The sequence below is a fragment of the Canis lupus genome, chromosome 18 (assembly GCF_003254725.2).
Source record: "Canis lupus dingo isolate Sandy chromosome 18, ASM325472v2, whole genome shotgun sequence".
In the NCBI taxonomy this organism is placed as follows: domain Eukaryota; kingdom Metazoa; phylum Chordata; class Mammalia; order Carnivora; family Canidae; genus Canis; species Canis lupus.
This window is the reverse complement of record NC_064260.1, coordinates 16,762,336-16,779,407: the sequence shown is the minus strand read 5'-3', so window position 1 is coordinate 16,779,407 and position 17,072 is coordinate 16,762,336. Positions and strand designations below refer to the sequence as shown.

Here is a 17,072-nt window from a genome sequence, read left to right as displayed (position 1 = left end):
GTCCATAAAACTCAGCTTAATCAATCCTTCATGTTGCCAGAAGTTCCATTATTATAATTGTGTGCAAACTCCCCATCACTGGTTCTATCTAGTGAATGGAAGTCAAGTCATTCTTCTTGGAGCTCACTGACTATTTGACCTAATTTGTATTAATTTCTTTCTAAGTCTGGTTAGCATCTTTCAGTCCAGGATTTATTTTAATTGCACTTGAGGAGTTACACTTTTAACTCTCATTTTGCTGGAGCACATCCTTAGGTAATTGATTCAGGAAGTATACATCTAAGTAAAGGGTTAGAACCTTTGAATGTCTGAAATGTCTTCATTTCATGGATAATTTCATGGGCAATAGAATTTTAAGTTCAAAATACTTTTTCCTCATATTTTTTTATTTTTGAGAGACAGAGAGAGAGTGTGCGACCAAGGGTAGGAGCAGAGTGAGAGAGAATCTTAAGCTGGCTTCATGCTCAGCACAGAGCCCAATGTGGGGCTTGATCTCACGACCCTGAGATCATGACCTGAGCTGAGATCAAGAGTCTGATGCTTAATGCAGTTAGCCACCCAGGTGCCCCTTCCATCATAATTTCAAAGGCATGGCTTTATTACATTTTAGTATCCAGTTCATTGATGAGAAATTTTATGTCAATCTTAAGTGACTTTATATTCCCTTTTAGATACTAATTTTAGGAGCCTCTCTATATTCTTGGGACTCTGAAATTTTATAACAATTGTATGTTTGTATGGATGTTATTTTCCCAATCACTTGATAGATCCTTTTTGTCATACTTCTTAAGTACACGGATTTTTTTCCCTAGTATTTCTTTGTCAATCTCTTTCTCTCCATCTTTAAAAATTTTTTTCTTTCTAGAGCTCCAATAGGTTGATATTGGACTTACTGGTCTGCTCCTCATATGTTTTTTTTATCTTTTCTAGCATATATATTCTCTGTCTCTATGACATTTAGTTGTATCTTTCAGGAGATTTCTTAAACTTTTTTTTTTTTTAATTCTGGTATAGTTAATATTACTATGTTATATACTAGATTCCTTAAACTTTATCTTTTAGTCCTTCTAATTATTTTTATCATAGCAATCTTTTTTTTAAAAAAAGATTTTTTTTGGTCTGTTATTTTTCTTCTAAAAGAATTCTGTCTAAAAATAAAATAAAATAAAAGAATTCTGTCTTTGTGCATGGAAGTATCTTCTTAATCACTCTGAGGTTACTCAGATTTTTAAAAAACTATTTTGAATGACTGCCCTGAATGATCTCCCCTCTGGCATTAGTAACTATCATTTTTAATACTCCTTCATATGTCAGGTTATTCGTAGTTATATATTTATATTTACAAATCAAAGACTTCATTGACTTTTCTGGTTTTCCTCCATTATCATGTATCAAGTGTTTCCAGCATAGGACCCTTCCCTGAATGAAATGGTGATCAGGAGGCTATTGCACCAGAGTTGGCTCTGCTGAGTGCTTGTTTGACTTTAGGGTTTTTCGGGCAAGAACTGGTCTGTAGGCTAGGGCTCACCCTCTTTCCAAGAGCTAGAAAGAAAAAGGATTTATCTATAATACCAAACTCATATTAGAAGCACTGGTTCATTTTATTTAATGCACAAGAATTTCCATTAATCTCTCTGCTTTAATGCCTCTGCTCATCCCTGCTCTGTCCTTGCTGACTTCATGCCCAGAGCTTCTTTCTAGAAGATCACGCTCATGCCCACCATGGTCCTTCTTGCGCTAATCTTTAGTTCTGTTTCACGGTTACTTTCCTCCAACCGTTTGTCTATCTCATTCTCTTCAGAGTTCTATTCTTTGCATAATTTTATAGCCTTTTAAAAAGAGTTACAGGATAAAGAGGCAAATGCTTGTGCTTAATCCTTCACTTACTTTTTTTTTTCATTTTGAAAATTGAAGTGTGTGCTAAGTTTATCAATCAAATGTATTTTTAATATAAAATGTATAGGGGGATCCCTGAGTGGCTCAGCGGTTTAGCGCCTGCTTTTGGCCCAGGGCGCAATCCTGGAGTCCCGGGATCGAGTCCCGCATCGGGCTCCTGGCATGAGGCCTGCTTCTCCCTCCTCCTGTGTCTCTGCCTCTCTATGTCTATCATAAATAAATAAATCTTTAAAAAAAATAAAATGCATAGAAGTATGAGAAGGATTTGAGAGCATTTACTACCAAATTGTAAACAGAGGTTACGTTTGGGTGGTGGAATAGTGGGTAACTTTATTTTTATTTTACTTTCTAGGATTCCCATAGTACACACTATTATTTTTGTGACAAATGTAACAAAAGCAAGTTGTAAGTGCTGATAGGAGTAAAAGGGACTTTTCTGTATCCTCTCAGGGGAGGTGTCTGCAAACACAGGAGACCCTTGGTGGAAGGGTGAGAGTCATGTCCAGAGGCCTCTCAGAACCCTAAGTTTGAGAATAGCACTGAGAGATGGATGTGGATATATATGCTGGTTGACCAATCTAAGCTATCAGGTCTGTTTTCATACTTCACTTATAACCCTGGAGGCAGGTACTATTTTTTCTGCTGCCAAATACACATATCAGGCCCCCTACAGATTCGCTCACCACTGATAGCTGAAACCAAAACCACTGAGAGTCTGCTGTGGGAATCATACAGGAGGGTCCAGGTAGGTAACGACAATGACTGAGGTGAACCAAGTGAGTCTGTGCCAATCTAGAGAGTGCATGCCAACCCAGCCCCTGCTGCATACTGGCTTCCATTTAAACATTTTCTTTATATTTAGGTTCAGTTTACATAGAGCAAACTGCACAAGTCAGTGTATTGTTTAATGAGTGCCACCATGCATTTCAGACTATTATGAATAGAACCTTTCTGTCACCCAGAAATTTTCCTCATGCTCCTAGTCAATCCCTAGTACATCCCTAAAATCATCAAAGATTAGTTTTGCCTATTCTACAACTTTATATAAAGATTCATTTATTTGAGAGCAAGCGAGCGAGCATGCACGCATGCAAACTGGGTGAGGGGGAGTGGGAGAGAGAGAAACTTAAGCAGGCTCTGTGCTGACTGTGAAGTCCAAAGTGGGGCTCGATCTCAGGACCCTGAGATCATGACCTGAGTGGAAACCAGGAGTCAGATGCTTACCTAGCTGCGCCACCCAAGTGCCCCATTCTAACACTTTATTTAATAGAACACCCAATTTTTAAAGAGAACTTGAAACTACGCTTTAATAAAACTTTATCAACTTTTAAATGTCAGAGGCCAACACAGGAATTTATAAAACAATGTGCAGACCCAACAAAACACACAGGCTAAATTCAGCCTACCAGCAATGTGGCCCCTTTCTGCCTGGCCTACCATATAAAGCAAGATATATATTGCACAAACTTCTTAATTTTGCTCATGATTGTTGGCTTTGATAATCTACCCTACACTTTTTATTCTTTAGCAACTAATAGTGCGTTCTTTACGAAGGAAGGGAGACAGGGCATCTGGGTGGCTCAGTCGGGCATCTGCCTTCGGCTCAGGTTATGATCCCAGGATCTAGGGATCAAGACTGGTCTGGAGCTGCCTGTTCAGCAGGGGCACCTGTTTTTTCCTCTCCCTCTGCTCCTCCTCCTGCTTGTACTCCCACCCCTATCCAATCAATAAATCAATCTTAAAGAAAAAAAAAGGGAGAGCCTCATCTGCAGGGTAGCAAGCAAGCAAGGGGAAGGAATGGGAGACTCAATCCTACTCCATAGCCACCTTGGGAAGAAAGGAATCCCAAGGGAAGGAATGGGTAGAGGCTGATTGGTGAGGAAAAGAAAGCTGAAGACCACCCTGAGGGCAGGCGTAAGAAAGAAGAAACATTACAAAGCTGCCAGGATGTTGACAAAACAGTAAGAAGCCTCATCTTCCCATCACTTCATAAGCATCCCACCTGAAAAGGCCCCAAAAGACCCCTAAAGATGACTTTAGCCTCTCCCAAGCTCCTGCCCCACACCCCCCACTCTCCCAGATGGCCTGTCCTTCCCCTTCCCACCTTGCTTTAGCCACCTACCTCCCTGCCATGCTGTGTGCCAGGCACATGCCTGCCTCAGGCTCCTGTCCTAGAGCTGCTCAGAACCTTCTCCTTCACCACCTTCAGGCCTGGGCACACCATCATTTTCTCCAATGGAGCTTTCCCTAACTAACTACCTGATATTTTTTTTTTTTTTTTTTTATTCATGATAGTCACACAGAGAGAGAGAGAGAGAGAGGCAGAGACACAGGCAGAGGGAGAAGCAGGCTCCATGCACCGGGAGCCTGATGTGGGACTCGATCCCAGGTCTCCAGGATCGCGGCCTGGGCCAAAGGCAGGCGCTAAACCGCTGCGCCACCCAGGGATCCCAGCTAACTACCTGATTTTAAAAACTGCCCAGCTAGCTCCTTCACTGCCTTCTCCCGGCTTTATTTTCATCCAGAGCATGCATCGCCCTCTCACCCACACTGTATGTCACTTCATTGTCTGTCTTTGAGAATGAAAGCTATGTAAGGACAGGTACATAATAGGAATTTACGGGACATTTATTGAATGAATGGGTGAAATCAAGGAGGGAGGGAAGAAAGAAATGAAAACCCCTGCTAGCTTTGGAGACTGTTGTTAAGTGTTCAATCAGACAGGGACCAGTTAAGAAAATTTTATCTTTTCTAATTGTCTTGCAACATTTCCACTGGATATTCTTTTCTAATTATCTTGCAACATTTAATTGTTTTGAGGGAGTAAAGATTTAAAAAGCAAACTAATAAGAATCCTAGGGACCAGACCAACCCTAAAAATACTTATTAACTTCAAAAATTAAGTTTGTGGGAGGAAAAAATGCTTAAGCACACAACTGAGCATTTGAGTTTAGTAATAATTTTTTTACTTAAAGTTTTAAGTTAAAGTTTTAAGTTAAAGTTATAAGGACAAAACCCATCTTTTCATAGTACATTTACTCCTGCCTCTTTTAAAAAAGATTTTAGGGCAGCCCAGGTGGCTCAGTGGTTTGGTGCCGCCTTCAGCCCAGGGCCTAATCCTGGAGACCTGGGATCAAGTTCCACGTCCGGCTCCCTGCTGGAGCATGCTTCTCCCTCTGCCTGTGTCTCTGCTGCTCTGTGTGTCTCTCATTAATAAATAGATAAAATATTTTTAAAAAATAAAAAATAAGATTTTTAGTAATCTCTACACCTAACATGGGGCTCAAACTCATAACCTTCAGATCAAGAGTCACATGCTCCACTGTCTGAGCCAACCAGGTGCCCCACATTTACTCTACCTTAATTTAAGAAGAAGGTAAAGAATAAATTATGAAATAACAAAATAGCATGTGCCTAATATTACTAAATATTTGAGAATAATGATCAGCAATAAGCATATGAAAATGAATACAAGACTTTTTTTAATGGCAGGGATCCAGCTCAAGATAGATGGAGAGGTGGGAGCTAGCTGGTTCTGTTGGTCTGCATTAGGTCTTGGATACCAGGTAAGGGCAGTTCCTCTAAAACACAAAGGTAAAGAACTCTGGTGTCAGTAGCTTTCCTAGGTTAAGAAAAAAAAATATTCCTCAACCCAAGACACCATTTAGAATTAACTCAGGCCCTGGGATCGGTCAGTGCTGGATTAGACCAAGTGTGTTCAGGCTGCCAATTCACCTATAGAGACACCCCTCCATCCACCATGATTGGAAGATGGCAGGGAACATGCTGGAATCATGGGCCACAAGTCCATATTTTCCAACACATAGCAGGTGAAATACAATGATTTGCCTACGTTTTAGAAAGCCTGAAAATGAATCTGGAGCAGCTATAAGGCCAGCAGCAGAAAGAAGAGAAAGAAATCAAGGGCAGCTCCCTTGCAATCCATGGGCCCTCTTACCCTTGGTTCTATGTCTCCTCCTTAATGCCTTTCCATCTTTTGTCAACTCATGTCCGTTTCTCTTTTACTGATCTGACAGTCACACATACATACTGTTTTTTTTCGTCTTCTAGGTGTTTTGGGATGTGAAGGGCAATAGGAGAAAAAAAGAGTAGGATAAACAGAAATGAATTTCATGGATTACAATTTAATAAGTTATATCTTTAAATCTGAGAATAATTTTCAAAGTGTTAACATCTACAGAATTAACAACATAATGGCAACAAGACCGGGTCCCAACGAATGACTAAGGTAAACAATATGCTCTTTTTTTTCCTATCCCAGTTCTGGTAACTGGATAGTCTACAACTACCTGAGAAGGTGCGAGGATCACCTTTTTTATCTTAGTTTGGACACAGAAGCTCACATTTCAGCAACGATCAAGGTCATCATCTTTATCCCTTGCTGACACTTTTCTCCCATACCCCTACCAGTCACAGATCACCTCTAGGAAAAAATTTCAACAGGCTATTGAACACTGGCATGGATACCCAGAGGAGAGAGACAATCGTCTCTGGGGACACTGAGGAACAGCTAGTCATCCTGGATGGGCAAAGTTACACCGAGTTCAGTCCATCACACGCACTGGGCACTAAGGACTCGCAAAGCACTGCGGGAATACTGAAGCAGTGAGAAGGCACAGCACCTTCCCTGAATGAACTGAAATGGCCCGGTGCAGACTGCTTCTTAGGAAGGCATATTTAGGCTTGGTTACCACTGAGTGTATGGAATCCTGGGCCAGGCTATGGAGACCAGGGATTTTGTGGGCCTGCTTTCTATCTTCAGGTGACATGATCTTAGAATCAGTTCTTGGTGAGTACTTAACCCAATGATTCTCAATCTTGGCAAGACATTAGTGTTTCCTGGTTGCGGGTGGAGGTGGGGGGGCTGCTTTTAAAAAACAGAGATGTCTGGGCCTGCCCTAGTCCAATTTAAATCAGAATCTCTGATCCAGTTGCTTTCTTTTTTTTTTTTAATAAACTTTTCCTGTGATTCAAATGCATAGAATTATACAACTACTGATCCCATATGACACAGAAAAAAAAATTAATAAAAAAAATTAATCTCTAAAGAACTGACTTGTTACTTGTCCAAGATCAGACACCTAGTTACAGATACACCTTGGATTAAAACCATGGTCTCCACCAATTTACTCATCCAATTAACATCTATCAATGGCATTGTAAGGTTGGGACCAACCACCTAGCTGTCACTCAAGAATAAGGTAAGTCAAAGCTGCTTCATATCTAAGGATCAGTTAGGCTGGTCCTGATCTAAGTTAAAAGGAGAGGGTAAGCTGTGCTGCTTCTGGCAATCTCTCTCTTACCCTTTCCTTCCAAATAGTGGTGTACGATTCAGGACTCTGGAAATGTTAAGAAATCCTGTGCTCTGCATAAAATCTATCACTACCCATGACCTGCTTTCCCATTTTATTAGTTCTAGGGGGCCCTCTACCTACCCAAATCCAATGTGCAGCACAAAGGGCCGGGGACAGGTCCCCAGATGAGAGATCTGGTATAGTTCAGTGAAACCTTGATTAGTAGGGCTGAGAGCTGGAGAATGGAGAGCTCGCTCCTCGGCCCTAGGACAGAAGAAAGGGAAGGTAAGCCAGTGGTTGCTGGTTTGTTCTTTGAAGGAAGTGATGCCCAAAATGTTTCTTAATGTGGTCCATTCATTCCTAATGCCAACCAACTCTCTCTCAAGACACTACTGCTATCGCAGTGGTTTATATGGAATATGGTAGTTATGTAATACAAAATACACACACAAACACACATATACATGTCCTTCCCAAAGGTGAACACTGGTGTGTGTGTGTGTGTGTGTGTGAGAGAAGGCAAGTTCAAATTCTGAATTCAACCATTCCCATCCTGAGCAATTCATGGTTACAAAAGTCAGTATGTGAGAAACTGCTCTGAGTAGGGCATTGGTACCAGGAGAAGAATCTCAGAAGCACTTTTCTTGAGAAGAACAAGAAAAAAAAAATGAGATTCATGATGTTCAAGATAGAGGCTGATACTGATCAACTAAAAAATTAACAGGGCAACTCTTTCATCTTTTACAAATAATACAATTATTACTTTCTATTTACAGAGCACTTACTCAAAAGGCCAAGTATTTATTCCATTCCAAAGTAAATGAAGTTGTATCCACTCTGTGGATTTACCCATATCTTTGCTTCATTTCCATTTCCCTCTGACTGAATCACTGCCCCCGTCAAGGGAGGTCTTATTCCCCTGAAAGATATACAGCATTTTGTGTGTGTTTTTAAATATTTTATTTATTTATTTGAGAGACAGAGTGAGCATGGGAGAGAGCACATGAGCAGGGGCAGAGGGAGAAGCAGACCCCTGCTGAACAGGAAGCCCAACACTGGGCTCAATCCCAGGACCCCAGGGATCAGGACCTGAGCCAAAGGCAGATGCTTCACTGAGTCACCCAAGCACCCCAGATATGCAACATTTTGAATAGTGTATGTATTTTCTAGGAAAAAAGTCCTTAGCTTTGACAATATTAAAAAAAATCTGTCTCCTCCCCCAACCCCATTCCCTAATACAACTGTTTATGAGGGTGAAGCTAAAGAGAAGATGATGTAGTTGATGATTGCTGGTATCTACAATGAGTTTCTGAAATTGGAGATTTTCTGGAAGTGTCTTCCAAAAGAACTGAAGGATGTCATGAAATTGGATCTATCTTCCAAAAGGATGAACTTAGATAAAATATAATTTGGGAAGCACCAGAGGATTACATTTATCCATGCTGACTTTGTCTTCTTTTGTGCACAGCTGTACTAGTTTGAAACCAAAGGAAAATCATCTCCTAACTTTGTTGATTTTGACTTTATTAACTTGATGATAATGCAAACACTAGGGAAGATGGACATATCTTCTTATTTAGTTCTATCTCCTAGAAAATCTCTTATTTGGAATAAAATGCTAGAAAAACTACAAAATGATTAGGATATTAGGGGGACACACATGGCATTTAGGGTGAGATAAAAACTCAACTTGTTTTTCCCATATTTCAAGCTACATAACAAAGCTGCAGACATCAGAACAATATGGTATTGGCTGAAAAACAGACACACAGATCAACAAAACAGAGTAGAGAGCCTGGAAATAAACCCGCACATACGTGATCAGTTAATCTACAACAAAGGAGGCAAGAATATATAATGGGGGAAAAGACAGTCTCTTCAATAAATGATGCTGGGAAAACTGAGCAGCTACATGCAGAAGAATGAAACTGGACCACTGTCTCACACCACACACAATAAACTCAAAATTAAGGACCTAGATGTGTGGCCTGAAACCACAAGATTCCCAGGAGAAAACACATTAGGCCTGGAAAACTCAATTTTTAAAAATGATTTTATTTATTTATTCATGAGAGACACACAGAGAGGCAGAGACAGAGAGAGAAGCAGGTTCCCTGCAGGGAGCCCGATGTGGGACAGGGACTCTAGGGTCACGCCCTGGGCCGAAGGCAGACGCTCAAGCGCTGGGCCACCCAGGTGTCCCTCAACTGGTTTTGATTTAAATTGAAGACGCAGCACAAACCTGCGTCTACACCTGACAGGTGAGTCCACTGTTGTTGCTGTGGTTTTAATTGGAAAATTCTTCTATCTTCCATTCTTCTGCAGCGTTTAGCAAAGTGTCCCATACAGGGAAGGTGCTCGAATACTTGCTGGATTGAGGCAATTCTTCGGTATCGCTCATAAATTAATGAGCAACTTGTAACTCTGTATAGTTTCAGAGTAGTTAAAGAGAAAAAAAAGAGATGCTACATCACAGGATTGGGCCTTGAGGTGTTCCCTAACAGACCAGAAGGCTTTCCAGCAGTGCACTTAAGATAGCAGGCAGAGCAACCTTACCTAGGCGGTCTTCCCTCGGAGCTTTTTTCTAATGCAAATTAGTCTGACTTTCTCTCCCGGGCCTCTGGCCTCCCACCTGAGTCTTCTGAACAAAGAAATACTACAGTCATTAGACGGACTGCCCGGCAAAAAGCGATTCCAAGTTTCATTTCAAATAGGCCTCTGCTTCCTGGGGCATACTTCAGCTTGCCCTCTATTTCCAAGCTTAACTTAAATTCTGGATATTATGTGCATTTTTAAAAATTTTATTTACTTATTCGAAAGAGAGAGAGGCCGAGACACAGGCAGAGGGAGGAGCAGGCTTCCTGCAGGGAGCCCGACGTGGGGCTCGATCCCGGGTCTCCAGGATCACGCCCTGGGTCGAAGGCAGGCGCTTAACCGCTGGGCCACCAGGGCTGCCTTATTATGTGCATTTTTAAAAAAAGATTTTATTTATTTATTCATGAGAGACACAGGGAGACAGAGGCAGAGGGAGGAGCAGGCTCTGTGCAGGGAGCCCGACGCGGGGCTGGATCCCAGCCACCCCCCCATTCCGCCCTGGGCCGACGGCGGCGCTGAGCCGCGGAGCCCCCGGGGTCCCTACACACTCGGTGCGCTTCTGGCTAAGGCACGGGCCTCCCGGTTCTCAGGGGGGAAACAGCTGAACCTCGGTGCTCTGCAGCCCCAACTACCATTTCTGCTACGAGCGCTCCCATCCACGGGGGACCAGCGCCAGACCCCGAAGCCACAACCCGCCCCCGCCCCGGCCCCCGCCCCCGCCCCGGCGGCCCTCCCTCCGCCCGCTCCCCCCGCTGCGCGCCCGCGACTCCCGAGCGCCGCTCTTTCCCGGCGTGTAAGGGGGCGCGGGCGGCGGTCGGGGGCGTCTACGAGGAAAGCCCGCGGACTGTAGGCGGCGGCCACTCGGTCGCCTCTTCAGCTTCAGGGAGACTGAGCGCCGCGGACAGACGGCGCGCCCCGCGGCCCGGCCCCCGCCGCCCCTCCTCCCGGCCCGCGCCCGCGCCCGCGCCCCCGCCCCCGGACGCCGCGCCCCTCGCGCGCACTCACCGGCCGGCGCTGCCCGGGGGAGCCCAGGGCCCAGCCGCCTCGACCCGCGCCTCAGCCTCCGCGCGCGGCTCTCGGAGGAGGCGCCGACCTGCTGTGCGGCCAGAACGCCCCGCGCGCCGCCCGCAGCCCGAGCCCGCCCCCGCCCCCTCCGCCCGGGCCCCGCCCCCTCCCGGGCCCCGCCCCCTCCGCCCGGGGACCCCGCGAGCCCGACGGCTCCTGGCCGACGGCTGGAACTTCGGGGCGGGGCGTGCCTGGCGCTAGAAGCCGGGCTGTGGCCTCCCGCTGCTCCGGAGCGGCCGCCCCGCCTCCGCCTCCGCCTCCGCCTCCGCCTCCGCCGCCGCCGCCGCCTCCCGCTGGCCGCGCCCCCGCGGGGCCCCGTGCGGCACAGGGCGGCCCGGGGTCGGGCGAGACGCCGCTTAGTCGTACCGCCGGGGAGCGTGGTCCCCGCGCGGCCACCCCGGCGACCCTGGGACTCACGGCCGGGGGCCGCGGAGACGCAGCGGGGCCGGCTCCCTCCCTAAGGCGCCGTGGCCGCCTGCCCTGAACACTTCCTCTCGCAGGAAGGCACAGATCCGTTCTTGAGCCATTCGAGTCAGAATGTACAAAACATCTTTAAAAAACAATAAGTAAAAAAGACGCAAAGCAGGCGCGCCTTCCACTCGGGAGAAAGGCAGACACCGGGGGGCGGCGGCGGCGGCGAACCGGCCTCGTGTCTCGGGCCGGAGCCGGCGGCGGAGCGCTGCGTCCTGGACGGCGCGGCCCGGACGCCCCTGCCCCCGCCCCTGCTCCGCCCCCGGGAGCGTGCTCCTGCCGCTAGGTGGGGACGAGGCCCGGCTGCTCCCGCGGCGTTCCCCCGCCGAAGCCTCGGGCGCCTCTGCGCAGGCGGTCGGCTCGCTGCCCGGGACGCAGGGGCGCCGCAGCCCCCGCCCCAGCGGAGCCCCCCCCCCCGCAGGGGCCGACCCTCGTCTGCGCCCCGCTCCGCGCGGGGGCCCCATCTTCACGGAGACCCGGATCCCGGGCCGAGGACCGACCGCGGGCCCCTGTCCTCACAGAAGGGCGTCCGCAGGGGGCACTGGGTTCCTGCGACAGGGCTGCTGGTGTTCCTTACACATTGGACACTTGGCCTTGCCCATCGTAGCAGGTCCTCTTGTCACCTGCGTGTCTGGGAGCCCAGGACAAGCTATGAGGCAGATTCCAGTCACCTGGGGGTCTTGTTAAAAAGCAGATTCTGGGATCCCTGGGTGGCTCAGCGGTTGAGCGCCTGCCTTGGGTCCAGGGCGTGATCCTGGAGCCCCGGGGTCGAGTCCCGCACCGGGCTCCCTGCATGGAGCCTGCTTTTCCCTCTGCCTGTGTCTCTGCCTCTCTCTCTCTCTCTCTCTCTCTCTCTGTCTCTCATGAATAAATAAATAAAAAATAAATAAAATCTTAAAACAAAAAACAACCTGGATTCTAATTCAGTGGGCCTGGAAAGGGGGCTGACATAAGCCCTAGGTCGAGCTGATTATTTATTATTTATTTATTTATTTATTTATTTATTTATTTATTTATTTATTTATATTTAGGTGCTGATGTATTTAAAATTTTTTGAATTTAAAAAGAGCACAAGCGTGGGGAGGGGCAGGGGCAGAGGGAGATGGAGAGACAGAAAGAAGCTCAAGCGGACTCCCAGATGAGCACCCAGCCCTGGCAGGGGCTCCATCTCACCATCCTGAGACAATGACCTGAGCCAGAATGAAGGGTAGGACATTCACCCCCTGAGCCCCCCAGTGCCCCCGTTGTGCTTTGGGAAATAGCACCGGGTTGCCTGCTGTCACAACGCTTGTCTTAGACACTATGTGGCCGACCCTGGGAGCAAGGAGCACTTTGCTCTCTCCTGGAGTTTACAGCCTAGCAGGAGAGGAGACACTTTACTCAATCACATTAAGAAAAGTGTAACTGCGAATTTGGAAACTCTCAAGGCGAGCAGAGCAAAGCCAGACGCGTGACCACAGGTCAATACAGAATCCAATCCAGATCCGGATGGTGTGGATTGTCCCCCGAAACAGGCAGAGGTGACACGGGGAGGAGCTGGCAGGTGCCGGGGCCCTGTAGGTGTGAGCAGCGCAGCTCCAGGGGGGAGGAGCAGGGGTGGGGGCACAGAGGGCCGTGGAGCTGGCCACTGTGGATGGAGCTCGCAGAGTGGGGGAGCACGAGGTAAAGCTGGAGAGGAAGGCGCGGCCAGACTTGTGAGCCCTGGTGGGTCAGATGCTGAGTTTAGGTTTGGGGAACCCTTTGAAGAGTTGGAGCAGGAGGGGTCATGATCATAGGTGCACGCTGAAAAAGGATCAATCCAGTCACTGCTTGAAGAATGGGTTGCAAGGAACCAAAACGGACGTAGAGGACGGTCAGGTGCTGGTTACTGTAATAATCCAAGTGGAAGAGGCCTAGTCTGTCAAGGAGACCAGGATAACACAGAACAGTAAGAGGAAACCTAGAAGGAGAGGCCAAGACCACGGCCAGATCCTAGAAGAACTGGAGAGATCACGGCCTCCCTGGGGGTCTTGTGTCTTCTCTCAGCATCCGTGCAACAGTGGGAAGCTGACCCGGGCGGGGGCTTGCAAACAGGGTAAAGTCTCAGGCTCTTCCCGGTTCCTGCCAGTAAGTTTTCTGAGAAGGCAGGATGGGATTGAACTCAGAGCAGTAGGGGAGAATTTGTCTTAGATTGGGAACGGGAGAGGGGCGCCTGGGGGGCTTGGCGGTTGAGCATCTGCCTTTGGCTCAGTATGTGATCCTGGGGTCCTGAGATCGAGTCCTGCATCGGGCTCCCTGCAGGGAGCCTGCTTCTCCCTCTGCCTGTGTCTCTGCCTCTCTCTGTGTGTCTCTCATGAAGGAAAAAAAAATTGGGACTGGGACAATGATTAAGGTTTTTCTCTTTATCAGCGGTTTTTTTAATAAGGATTTTTTTTTATTTTTCATGAGAGACACAGGCAGAGGGAGAAGCAGGCTTCATGCAGGGAGCCCAATGTGGGACTCGATCCCAGATCTCCAGGGTCACGCCCTGGACTGAAGGCAGCACTAAACTGCTGAGCCACCCAGGCTGTCCTTTATCAGCAGTTTAAAAAAAACTTTTTTTTAGGGATTTTATTTATTTGGTAGAGAGAGCACAAGCAAGGAGAGCGGCAGAGGGAGATGGAGAAGCAGGACTCCGCTGATGGAGTCCCATGCAGGACTCGATCCCAGGACCACAGGATCATGACGTGAGCCCAAGGCAGATGCTTGAGCAGCTGAGCCTCAGAGGTGCCCCATACTAGCAGTTTTTATCCACTTAATTATGTATGATATGCAGCAGAGCGCTTTTCTTTGCGCTTACCCTGTTTAAAGTTTGCTGTGCCTTTTGGATCTATAGATTGATAGATTTTGTCAAATTTAGAAGCATTTTAGTTATTAGCTCTTCATATCAATAGTTCATTTCTGTGTGAAGGTGCCTGGTTTCTGTATCTTACTGTATTGGATACAGATTGGTGTTTCTGACCCGTCTTACTGAAGTCTGGCAGTTCCAGATAATGTCTATGATGTTTCTCAGCTTTCAAAACTGTGTACATTTGGAATGTGTTGTGATTCATTTTCCTTTTCTAAATAAATATATAAATATAATGGTACCCAATTTTGCATTTATAACTTTGAGTTCTTTCTTTAGGATTATTTATTTATTTGAGAACAAGAGAGAGAACACAGAGGGAGAGGCTAAGGGAGAAGCAGACTCCTTGCTGAGTGGGGAGCCCGATGTGGAGCTTGATCCCAGGACCCTGAGATCATAACCTGAGCAGAAGGCAGATGCTGACCCCACTGAGCCACCCAGGTGCCCCTTGAGTTCCTTCTCTTAAACAGAGGTACATCAAATTGTATAAGCTTCAAGCCCATAAAACCTAGCCCTGCCCGGGTCACTAGCAGCATGGAGGTAATAAGGACTTGAGAAGAAAGTGACCTCCAAGGATTAGAGATAATGTATTGATATAATTGTCTATTTCCTTCTCTTTTTTTAATTTTAATTTTAATTTCAAAAAAATTTTTTAATTGTCTATTTCTGGCTTACACGGTGCTTGAACATCTCTTTATTTGAAGATCAGGTTCATTTTCTTGATCATAAAGGCTCTTGATTATAAGAGGCAAGGGAGGGAAGCTACTCCACTGGAGGTACTTAAAGTATCAAAAAGCAAGTGTTTGTATGAACTAAGGGTTTGGAATGGGTGCAGCGGACTGGCCTGTAGGTCCGGGCTTACAGGCTCTCCACTCCATCAGAGTGGAAGACTTTAACGGCATTTTTGCCAAAACATCGCCTCGGTCACCTGAACAAATAACCTGAAATTTCACCACTGAAGCACTCCTTCTTTTGGCTCTTGAAGCTTTTCTTTTCTTTCTGAACAGAATTTGTTGTGTGACTTACCACGATACGTCTGCCTTCCCTGATGGTAACATCTATCCTGTGCTAACTTCCACCTAAGTTAGTTTACTGGCCCTATTACGAGGCAGTATTTCCTGCACACAGTTCTGTGCCTTTTTATTATTCACACATATATCCATATATTATTCTTCCAGTACTCTTTCCATAAAAAAGTCATGTTTTCAGACGCAGCTTCCTCTTTCTGTGCTGCACCGACATGATTTCTAGACAGTGGATGCAGACCCCGAGATCGCGTAATGAGGCCCCCAGGCAGTGGCCGACTTCCCCACGACTGCGTGCTCTCTGTGTCTATAGAGAGAGCATCAATCTCCATCAGGTTGCATTAAAAAAAACTGTAAAAATTCATTCCTAATAAGTACCCAAAGGACTAAATGGAAGATGCAGTAAGATGACAAAGCCCTCACACCTCTGAACTGGAAGTCTTTTCTGAATTTTCCGAATTTTAATAATTCTTTCCCTGCACGATAAATAAACTCATGGTTGCTTTTTGCATTCACTACTGTATTTTGTAGGTGAGGCAGTTTGTAGTTACTCTGGAGAAGCGTGAATCCTTAGTACAGTTCTTTTCAGATGATTTAAAATTAGACCTCAGCTGTTGTCCCAGATCTACCCATGAATTCCAGTGTCCCAGCTTCCTTCGTCAACTGACTCCGACCGCTCTCCATCCCCTGGTCAGGATGGATTTATCCAAAGGTCATGTGCCCAAAGCCCCCCAGCAGCTTCCTGGTGCCTCTGAATTAAAGCTGAAGTTCCTTGGTGTGAGAAATTGCTTCCTCTCCCTGGCTCCCGGCTCCCCCCACCCCACCAAGTACTAGTCTCCCGCACTCTCTCTGGGTTGCTCCCCAGATGCCCCCTCCACAAATTCAAGAGAGCTGAGACCACCCCCCCGTATTTCCTGCACACATTGCTCATTCTTAGAATAGGTCTCCCCAGTGAATCTGCCTGACAAATCCTATTGATTCTTTACTATTCTTGCTGTAACACTCAGGTCTTCCCATGAAAATGGAGAATAAGACAAAAAATACTTTTGTATGCACACAACTCTTTCACAGCTGAATATTTTGCTGTATCTTATTCTGACTTTTAAAAAAAGAAAGAAAACATTTTAGATAGAGTTGACGTCTTCTACATGCCCCTCTCTGATCTTACTCCCCTGCCTGGGGAAACCACTGTCATGAATTTGTATTTACTATTCCCACACATGCTCTTGCATTTTTGCTGCATATGCATGTATTTCGTAAGCAGCAAGTAGTACAGTTGACCCTTGAACAACATGGGGGTGGGGGTATCAACCCCAGTGGAGCTGAAAATCTGAGTATAACTTTTGGGTCCCCCCAAAACTTTACTACTAGCCTATTGTTACTGCCTTACCCATAACATAACCAATCGATTAACACGTTTTGTATGTTTTAGATCTTATATATTGTATTTTTATAATAAAGTAAGCCAGAGAAAAGAACATGTTATTAAGATCATCAGTACAGTACAGTACAGTAACGTACTGTATTTACCCAAAAAAACTACATGTAAGTGGACCCACGCAGTTCAAACCCATGTTGTTCACGGGTCAACAATATTTGTTTGCAAAGTTGAAAAATCAGATAAATGGCATCGTGCTATATAATTCTGCAGCTTGTTTTGTTGTTATTGTTAATGGGCATGTTCACTTTAACACCATAAAGTATTATATAAATAAATCACAATTTATCCATTTTCTTGTTGATGGACACTTGGCTTTTGATTATTTGCAATTACAATCAATGCTGCTGCGAACATTCTTGCACACATCTCTCTGTGTATACATGTGAGAGTTTTCCTGT

General features: G+C 46.1%; 1 protein-coding gene across 5 annotated transcripts in view; it reads right to left on the bottom strand.

Annotated features, from left to right (window-relative positions):
- SLC26A5 (solute carrier family 26 member 5) overlaps positions 1-10,930 on the bottom strand; it is a 61,458-nt gene extending 50,528 nt beyond the window's left edge. For 3 of the 5 annotated variants that reach the window (XM_035701920.2, XM_035701922.2, XM_025449437.3), the window contains exons 1-3: positions 10,812-10,930; positions 7,353-7,475; positions 5,855-5,963 (exon numbers count right to left, since the gene is read on the bottom strand). The gene's annotated coding sequence lies outside the window, so the exon portion shown is untranslated. The remainder of the gene's footprint in view (positions 1-5,854; positions 5,964-7,352; positions 7,476-10,811) is intronic. The other 2 variants (XM_025449438.3, XM_025449439.3) reach the window with 2 other exon arrangements.
- Positions 10,931-17,072: the final 6,142 nt, after the last annotated feature.